This window comes from Salvelinus namaycush, chromosome 39 (genome assembly GCF_016432855.1).
Source record: "Salvelinus namaycush isolate Seneca chromosome 39, SaNama_1.0, whole genome shotgun sequence".
NCBI classification, from domain to species: domain Eukaryota; kingdom Metazoa; phylum Chordata; class Actinopteri; order Salmoniformes; family Salmonidae; genus Salvelinus; species Salvelinus namaycush.
In genome coordinates this window covers 19,528,490-19,537,911 of record NC_052345.1, presented here as the reverse complement: position 1 = coordinate 19,537,911, position 9,422 = coordinate 19,528,490, and the positions used below count along the sequence as shown (strand labels likewise).

The 9,422-nt window shown below is 40.5% G+C and overlaps 1 long non-coding RNA gene across 1 annotated transcript; it reads right to left on the bottom strand.

Annotated features, from left to right (window-relative positions):
• Window positions 1–3,044: 3,044 nt before the first annotated feature.
• Window positions 3,045–5,274, bottom strand: LOC120032559. The gene is made up of 2 exons (XR_005473837.1): window positions 5,225–5,274; window positions 3,045–3,789 (listed from the first exon to the last, which is right to left on the bottom strand). It is a non-coding gene; the product is annotated as an uncharacterized LOC120032559 (long non-coding RNA).
• Between the last annotated feature and the right edge of the window lie 4,148 nt (window positions 5,275–9,422).

Sequence of the window (9,422 nt, the reverse complement as noted above, 5' to 3'; positions counted from 1 at the left end):
CAATAACAAGGTGGAGACCATCATAGTATAGTAGTGGAGCTAGAACAATAACAAGGTGTGGAGACCATCATAGTATAGTAGTGGTACTAGTAGTGGAGCTAGTACAATAACAAGGTGTGGAGACCATCACATTAAAGTAGTGGTACTAGTAGTGGAGCTGGTACAATAACAAGGTGTGGAGACCATCATAGTATAGTAGTGGTACTAGTAGTGGAGCTAGTACAATAACAAGGTGTGGAGACCACCATAGAATAGTAGTGGAGCTAGTACAATAACAAGGTGTGGAGACCATCATAGTATAGTAGTGGAGCTAGTACAATAACAAGGTGTGGAGACCATCATAGTAAAGTAGTTGTACTAGTACAATAACAAGGTGTGGAGACCATCATAGTATAGTAGTGGTACTAGTAGTGGAGCTAGTACAATAACAAGGTGGGGACCATCATAGTATAGTAGTGGTACTAGTAGTGGAGCTAGTACAATAACAAGGTGGAGACCATCATAGTATAGTAGTGGTACTAGTACAATAACAAGGTGTGGAGACCATAATAGTAAAGTAGTGGAGCTAGTAATATAACAAGGTGGAGACCATCATAGTACAGTAGTGGAGCTAGTACAATAACAAGGTGTGGAGACCATTATAGTATAGTAGTAGAGCTAGTACAATAACAAGGTGGAGACCATCATAGTATAGTAGTGGTACTAGTAGTGGAGCTAGTACAATAACAAGGTATGGAGACCATCATAGTATAGTAGTGGAGCTAGTACAATAACAACATTTAAGTCATTTAAGTCATTTACTGTACTAGCTCCACTACTATACTAGTAGTGGAGCTAGTACAATAACAAGGTGTGGAGACCATCATAGTATAGTAGTGGTACTAGTAGTAGAGCTAATACAATAACAAGGTGTGGAGACCATCATAGTAAAGTAGTGGAGCTAGTACAATAACAAGGTGTGGAGACCCTTATAGTATAGTAGTAGAGCTAGTACAATAACAAGGTGTGGAGACCATCATAGTATAGTAGTGGTACTAGTAGTGGAGCTAGTACAATAACAAGGTGTGGAGACCATCATAGTATAGTAGTGCAGCTAGTACAATAACAAGGTGTGGAGACCATCATAGTATAGTAATGGAGCTAGTAATGGAGCTAGTACAATAACAAGGTGTGGAGAGCATCATAGTATAGTAGTGGAGCTAGTACAATAACAAGGTGTGGAGACCATCATAGTATAGTAGTGGTACTAGTAGTGGAGCTAGTACAATAACAAGGTGTGGAGACCATCATAGTATAGTAGTGGAGCTAGTACAATAACGAGGAGACCATCATAGTATATTAGTGGAGCTAGTACAATAACAAGGTGTGGAGACCATCATAGTATAGTAGTGATACTAGTAGTGGAGCTAGTACAATAACAAGGTGTGGAAACCATCATAGTATAGTAGTGGAGCTAGTACAATAACAAGGTGTGGAGACCATCATAGTAAAGTAGTGGAGCTAGTACAATAACAAGGTGGAGACCATCATAGTACAGTAGTGGAGCTAGTACAATAACAAGGTGTGGAGACCATTATAGTATAGTAGTAGAGCTATTACAATAACAAGGTGGAGACCATCATAGTATAGTAGTGGTACTAGTATTGGAGCTAGTACAATAACAAGGTGTGGAGACCATCATAGTATAGTAGTGGAGCTAGTACAATAACAAGGTGTGGAGACCATCAAAGTATAGTAGTGGTACTAGTAGTAGAGCTAGTACAATAACAAGGTGTGGAGACCATCATTGTAAAGTAGTGGAGCTAGTACAATAACAAGGTGTGGAGACCATCATAGTATAGTAATCGTACTAGTAGTAGAGCTAGTACAATAACAAGGTGTGGAGACCATCATAGTAAAGTAGTAGAGCTAGTACAATAACAAGGTGTGGAGAACATCATAGTATAGTAGTGGAGCTAGTAGTGGAGCTAGTACAATAACACGGTGTGGAGACCATCATAGGAAAGTAGTGGAGCTAGTACAATAACAAGGTGTGGAGACCATCATAGTATAGTAGTGGAACTAGTACAATAACAAGGTGTGGAGACCATCATAGTATAGTAGTGCATTTAGTACAATAACAAGGTGTGGAGACCATCATAGTGTAGTAGTGGTACTAGTAGTAGAGCTAGTACAATAACAAGGTGTGGAGAACATCATAGTATAGTAGTGGAGCTAGTAGTGGAGCTAGTACAATAACAAGGTGTGGAGACCATCATAGTATAGTAGTGCAGCTAGTACAATAACATGAGGAGACCATCATAGTATAGTAGTGGAGCTAGTACAATAACAAGGTGTGGAGACCATCATAGTATAGTAGTGGAGCTAGTACGATAAGGTGTGGAGGCCATCATAGTATAGTAGTGGTACTAGTACAATAACAAGGTGGAGACCATCATAGTATAGTAGTGCAGCTAGTAACAAGGAGGATCCTCAGACCCCTTGTGAGACCATATGCTGACACATGCACATTTGTGGCCTGCTGGAGGTCATTTTGCAGGGCTCTGGCAGTGCTCCTCCTTGCACAAAGGCGGAGGTAGCGGTCCTGCTGCTGGGTTGTTGCCCTCCTACGGCCTCCTCCACGTCTCCTGATGTACTGGCCTGTCTCCTGGTAGCGCCTCCATGCTCTGGACACTACGCTGACAGACACAGCAAACCTTCTTGCCACAGCTCGCATTGATGTGCCATCCTGGATGAGCTGCACTACCTGAGCCACTTGTGTGGGTTGTAGACTCCGTCTCATGCTACCACTAGAGTGACAGCACCGCCAGCATTCAAAAGTGACCAAAACATCAGCCAGGAAGCATAGGAACTGAGAAGTGGTCTGTGGTCACCACCTGCAGAACCACTCCTTTATTGGGGGTGTCTTGCTAATTGCCTATAATTTCCACCTGTTGTCTATTCCATTTGCACAACAGCATGTGAAATTTATTGTCAATCAGTGTTGCTTCCTAAGTGGACAGTTTGATTTCACAGAAGTGTGATTGACTTGGAGTTACATTGTGTTGTTTAAGTGTTCCCTTTATTTTTTTGAGCAGTGTATAATCATTTACATTTAGCAATATCCAAATCATATTATGAACAACATCAGAGGGCTAATACTTGTATACAACCAATCAAAGTTCATAATGAAAAATGAAATACACATTTTAAAATATTTCATTTGATTTTAGATCAAGATGAAAAACAACAGAAACAGGCCCGTTGTTTTGGTCAGATTTCCATGTCTGATTTCATTTAAACAATATGATTTAATGTGACAAACAAAAACACAAATTCTCAGTCAAAAACACAAGTCAGAACACAGTCTCTCTATTCTCTCATGTGCTTTCAGGTCCTCTGACTGGGAAAATCTCTTTCCACACTGGGAGCAGTGGTACGTCTTATCCCCTCCTTTGGGTGTCCTCTCATGCCTAGTCAGGCCCCCTAACTTGGTAAAACTCTTTTCACACAGGGAGCATTGGTAGATCTTTTCTTTTTCACACAGGGAGCATTGGTAGATCTTTTCTTGTGTGTGTCCCCTCTCATGCTTTTTCAGACTCGTTAACCACCTAACACTCTTTTCACACTGGGAACAGTGGAAGGGCTTTTCTCCTGTATGTATTCTCTCATGTGCTTTCAGATGTTGTAATCGGGTAAAACTATTTCCACAGTAGGAGCAGTGGTGTCGTCTCGCTGGTTTGGTCATCTCTCTGTCTGGTTCCTCTGAAGAACTCTTTCTGCTGTCAGAGTGAGAGTCTGGTCTCTCTCCTGCCAAAGACAGAGTAATTTGTTTAATACTAAAGAGAGACCTGAATGACATCTCCACATAATAAAACTGCTTTCCTATGAGGTTTAATCCAGACTAGATCCCTCAATAACCCGAGGTCAGTCTTCACAACATTACATCATTAAAAATAAACTTGGTGACAGTGAGATTTAAAAACAAATGATGTCGAGCTCGAAATCTAATTTCTCAGGGAATGTCATGATGTCATAATAAGAGCTCTATAATACTAGATAATGTCATGTTTATAGGCTGAGCAGAGCTCTATAATAATAGATAATGTCATGTTTATAGGCTGAGCAGAGCTCTATAATAATAGATAATGTCATGGTTATAGGCTGAGCAGAGCTCTATAATAATAGATAATGTCATGTTTACAGGCTGAGCAGAGTTCTATAATAATAGATAATGTCATGTTTATAGGCTGAGCAGAGTTCTATAATAATAGATAATGTCATGTTTATTGGCTGAGCAGAGCTCTATAATAATATATAGTACTATTTCAGTCAGTGATACAGGCTAAACAGAGCTCTATAATAATATATAGTACTATTTCAGGCTGCATTTGATCCAATGTTAACTTTTTGTTATCATCTCTAAAGTAATAATTTCTATATTTTCTAAATTATCATTCTGTAGTTCAGCCTTTCCTTCAAATGGCTATTTTGTCCATGTTTTTTGTCGACTAACAAACGTTTGCTAATATGTTCAGTCTCCCCAAAACGCTTGTCCTTTTGCTAATATGTTCAGTCGCCCCAAAACGCTTGTCCTTTTGCTAATATGTTCAGTCTCCCCAAAACGCTTGTCCTTTTCATGTCAATAATGCTTCTTATTTTATGTATTTCTCCAACATTAGTTAGAAATCTGCTTTTTGCGGGTATACACACTCCACGCAAGATCTACAATACGTTTCATTTAGAACTTGTTTGCCATTTGGTGAGACAATTAAGTTGTGATTTTGTTTACTCTGATGGTATACACATGTCACAGTTAAGCAATAAGACCCGAGGAAGTGTGGTATATGGCCAATATAGCATGGTTAAAGACTGTTGTTATGCACGACGTAACGCAGAGTGCCTGGATACAGCCCTTAGCCGTGGTATATTGGCCATGTATCACAAAACCCTGAGGTGTCTTATTGCAATTATAAACTGGTTACCAACGTAATTAGAACAGTAAAAATACATGTTTTGTCATACCCATGGTATACGACCTGATATACCACGGCTGTCAGCCAATCAGCATTCAGGGCTTTAACCACCCATTTTAAAACGTAGCTTTAACATTATATTATAACATAAATTCCAATAGTACAGAACAACATTTCAAGTATAGAATTTCAGTAGCATGCTGCTTTAAAACCAGACATTCGTTCAAAACCTTTGGACAGTTAGTGCCCGTTTTTAAGATAGTACTTACTGGTGGTAATCAGATCTCCTGACTCCTCTGTCAATATGACCGTTATCTCTCCCTCTTTCTCCTTCTTCACTCCAAAAACTGCATCCTCCTCGTTCTCTTCCTCCTCTTGTTTAACTGTGACATCCTCCTCTTCCTTCTCCTCTTTCACGACAATGTTCAGCCCCAGAGCTTCTTTCTCCGTCCAGCAGACCGCCTCCTCTTTAGCAGGGGGAGAATACATCAGTGAGCTCATGGTCGGGGATGTTAGCTAGTTAGCATGAGCGACTAGTTTAGTGCTAGGCTAACTTATCAAGCCAGCTAGTTGACTAACAATGTACCTATAACATTTAAATGGGGGCAATTAATTAGATGTCAGACGTATATTTAAAACACAGAGGCAAATATGCACAGAAACAGTCTAAATGTTTCGGCTATGTTGGCTACCAATGTGGCTGACTCGTTGTTGTTGATCCGTTCCGTCACCTAGATTATACGTCACGCTCGCAGCATCGCCTGAAAGACGCACATCGCCGTCTGCTGATTGGAGTGGGAAACGCAGTTAAGATACTTTTTTGTTGTTGCACACAAATGTATTTTTCATTCCTTTCGTGAAATAATAATATTATATTGAGACGTTCAAAGAGCAGTGCATATTTTGAGTGAGAATTTAAAACATACTGTCCTTCACATCTGTATTTCAGGCAGTTTCATATTCATTCATTTAAAGAAACCCACTGGTCACACACTGGTTGAATTATCTGTCAAACTAGGAACGCTCTGCAGCCTAGTTTAACAGTGATCTATGTTCTATGAAAGCAGCTGGGAGCAAACTGGAGAATAGCTAGAGGAAAACAAACCTAACTGCATCCCCAGGCCCTGGTATATCACCAGACTGTATACAAACCTAACTGCATCCCCAGTCCCTGATATATCACCAGACTGTATACAAACCTAACTGCATCCCCAGTCCCTGGTATATTACCAGACTGCATACAAACCTAACTGCATCCCCAGGCCCTGGTATATCACCAGACTGCATACAAACCTAACTGCATCCCCAGGCCCTGGTATATCATCAGACTGCATACAAACCTAACTGCATGCCCAGGCCCTGGTATATCATCAGACTGCATACAAACCTAACTGCATCCCCAGGCCCTGGTATATCATCAGACTGCATACAAACCTAACTGCATCCCCAGTCCCTGGTATATCATCAGACTGCTGTGACGACCCTCCCACTCTGTCTGCCGAATTCTTTCTCTTTGCTCTTGTTTTCCTTAATAGGATGTCGGTGGGCGGAGCCGGGAGGGTCTTCAGTGAAATGGGACACACCTGGGCTCGGGTGTGTCCCAGGATAAATGCACCTCTTCCCCATTCATTGAGGAGACTCTTTCCATGCAGATACAGACAGATTTTGGTTGTGCCATTTTTTGTGGCTATTTTGGTTGTTTGCGTTGGCACCTTTCAACGCCCCTCATTATCACACGTATGCATGCGACCACTCACTTACACTACTGACTAAACACACACCATTGTTAATTGTATTTACTTTACTTCAGTTAATAAATATATTTTGTTATTCTTTATTTCCACATTGTCTCACTTTTTGTCACGGTCTTCGAGCCGGTTCGTGACACTATGGTCAGCAAGCTGGAGCCCAACTAATGGAGACCAGTTAGAACCCAACTAACAAAACCCAACTAAAACGTGACTACAGATCAGAAGAGCAGAAACATACAGAATGATGGCAGGGAAAATCCCCAACATTCAAAATAGATAGATTCCATGATGGGGAAACAAAGCTTCCTGAAGCATTGACGTTTTACAGCCAATAGTCTCAAAAATAGGTTCATTACTAAAGGCTTTGAGCAACACAGAATTTAGAACAGCCAAATTATTATAGATGACGTCCCACACCGTAGCACGGAGCAGCATAGCCTTTATGTCATTATTATAGATGACATCCCAAACCGTAGCAGCATAGCCTGTATGTCATTATTATAGATGACATCCCACACCGTAGCAGCATAGCCTTTATGTCATTATTATAGATGACATCCCACATCGTAGCACGTAGCAGCATAGCCTTTATGTCATTATTATAGATGACATCCCACACCGTAGCAGCATAGCCTTTATGTCATTATTATAGATGACATCCCACACCGTAGCAGCATAGCCTTTATGTCATTATTATAGATGACGTCCCACACCGTAGCAGCATAGCCTTTATGTCATTATTATAGATGACATCCCACACCGTAGCACGTAGCAGCATAGCCTTTATGTCATTATTATAGATGACATCCCACACCGTAGCAGCATAGCCTTTATGTCATTATTATAGATGACATCCCACACCGTAGCAGCATAGCCTTTATGTCATTATTATAGATGACATCCCACACCGTAGCAGCATAGCCTTTATGTCATTATTATAGAAGACATCCCACACCGTAGCAGCATAGCCTTTATGTCATTATTATAGATGACGTCCCACACCGTAGCACGTAGCAGCATAGCCTTATGTCATTATTATAGATGACATCCCACACCGTAGCAGCATAGCCTTTATGTCATTATTATAGATGACATCCCACACCGTAGCACGTAGCAGCATAGCCTTTATGTCATTATTATAGAAGACATCCCACACCGTAGCAGCATAGCCTTTATGTCATTATTATAGATGACATCCCACACCGTAGCAGCATAGCCTTTATGTCATTATTATAGAAGACATCCCACACCGTAGCAGCATAGCCTTTATGTCATTATTATAGATGACATCCCACACCGTAGCACGTAGTAGCATAGCCTTTATGTCATTATTATAGATGACATCCCACACCGTAGCAGCATAGCCTTTATGTCATTATTATAGATGACATCCCACACCGTAGCAGCATAGCCTTTATGTCATTATTATAGATGACATCCCACACCGTAGCAGCATAGCCTTTATGTCATTATTATAGATGACATCCCACACCGTAGTGCATAGCAGCATAGCCTTTATGTCATTATTATAGATGACATCCCACACCGTAGCAGCATAGCCTTTATGTCATTATTATAGATGACATCCCACAGAGGTTGATTTCCTCTGTCGTCTTGAGCCCACGGCAAGAAGGCACCAGAGCCTACCGTGCTAACGGGTTCCCACTAGATAACACAACCACACAGTTAATGAAAAGCATGAGGTGAAGCTTGAGATAGATCTCAACCTATCGAGCTAGTGTGACCTTCCTGGTCTCTCAAGTCAGTGAGTCAACACAGGAAGGAGCAATGAATGGATAGTTCATTTATTTCCAAAGCTGCAATGATGGGACACACACAGTATGGATGAATGATCAGTAGTGACGGGATATAAATAGCAGTCCCACAGCAATTCTACATAAAACTGCCCTATAATATACTAACAAAAAAACAATTGAAATGTCTATCAAAGTCATTGTGATCATATAGTGGATTTAACAATTCCTACTAATTCATAATTTACTATAATACATAAATACATTGTTTCCATGTGTCTTATATTCACTACATCAGAATAAACTGTCATCCATTTTACTATCAAAATATATCAAACTAACCTGAAGATTTACTCAATGTCCCCCTCTGGTGGCGAAGAAGTATAATACACCTAAACTAACAAAACCGGGCTGATAAACTGGCTGGTGTTCATGAGTTTATAAAACATATACTTTATACATTTGTCATAAATTACCTGCATTGATGAGACACACAGTGTGGATGAACGATCAGTAGACGACAGGGTAAAAATAGCACTCCTAAAGAAGATGCACTTTCCAGTTAGATACCAACTTGAAAGAGGGATCTTTAGCATAAAACCCACATGGAAAACTGAGATTTGGCAAGTAACATATAAAGAGAGGCTTACTTGATACCAAACAAACAACAGTAGTTCCTAAAACATAAATTGCTAATGTATGATTTAAAACGTGGATTTTATGATGTAATGTCAACTTTATACATTTCTATCCCAGGACCACTCAATTTTCAAATTCTCCAAAAATCTGCTGTGGATTACTCAGAATCCCACACCTTTATCACTGAGTATAATGTAAACACACGAGCAGCGCAGCGGTCTAAGGTACCGCATCTCAGTGCTAGAGGCGTCACTACAGACCCTGGTTCAAATCCAGGCTGTATCATAACAGGCCGTGATTGGGAGTCCCATAGGGCAGCACAC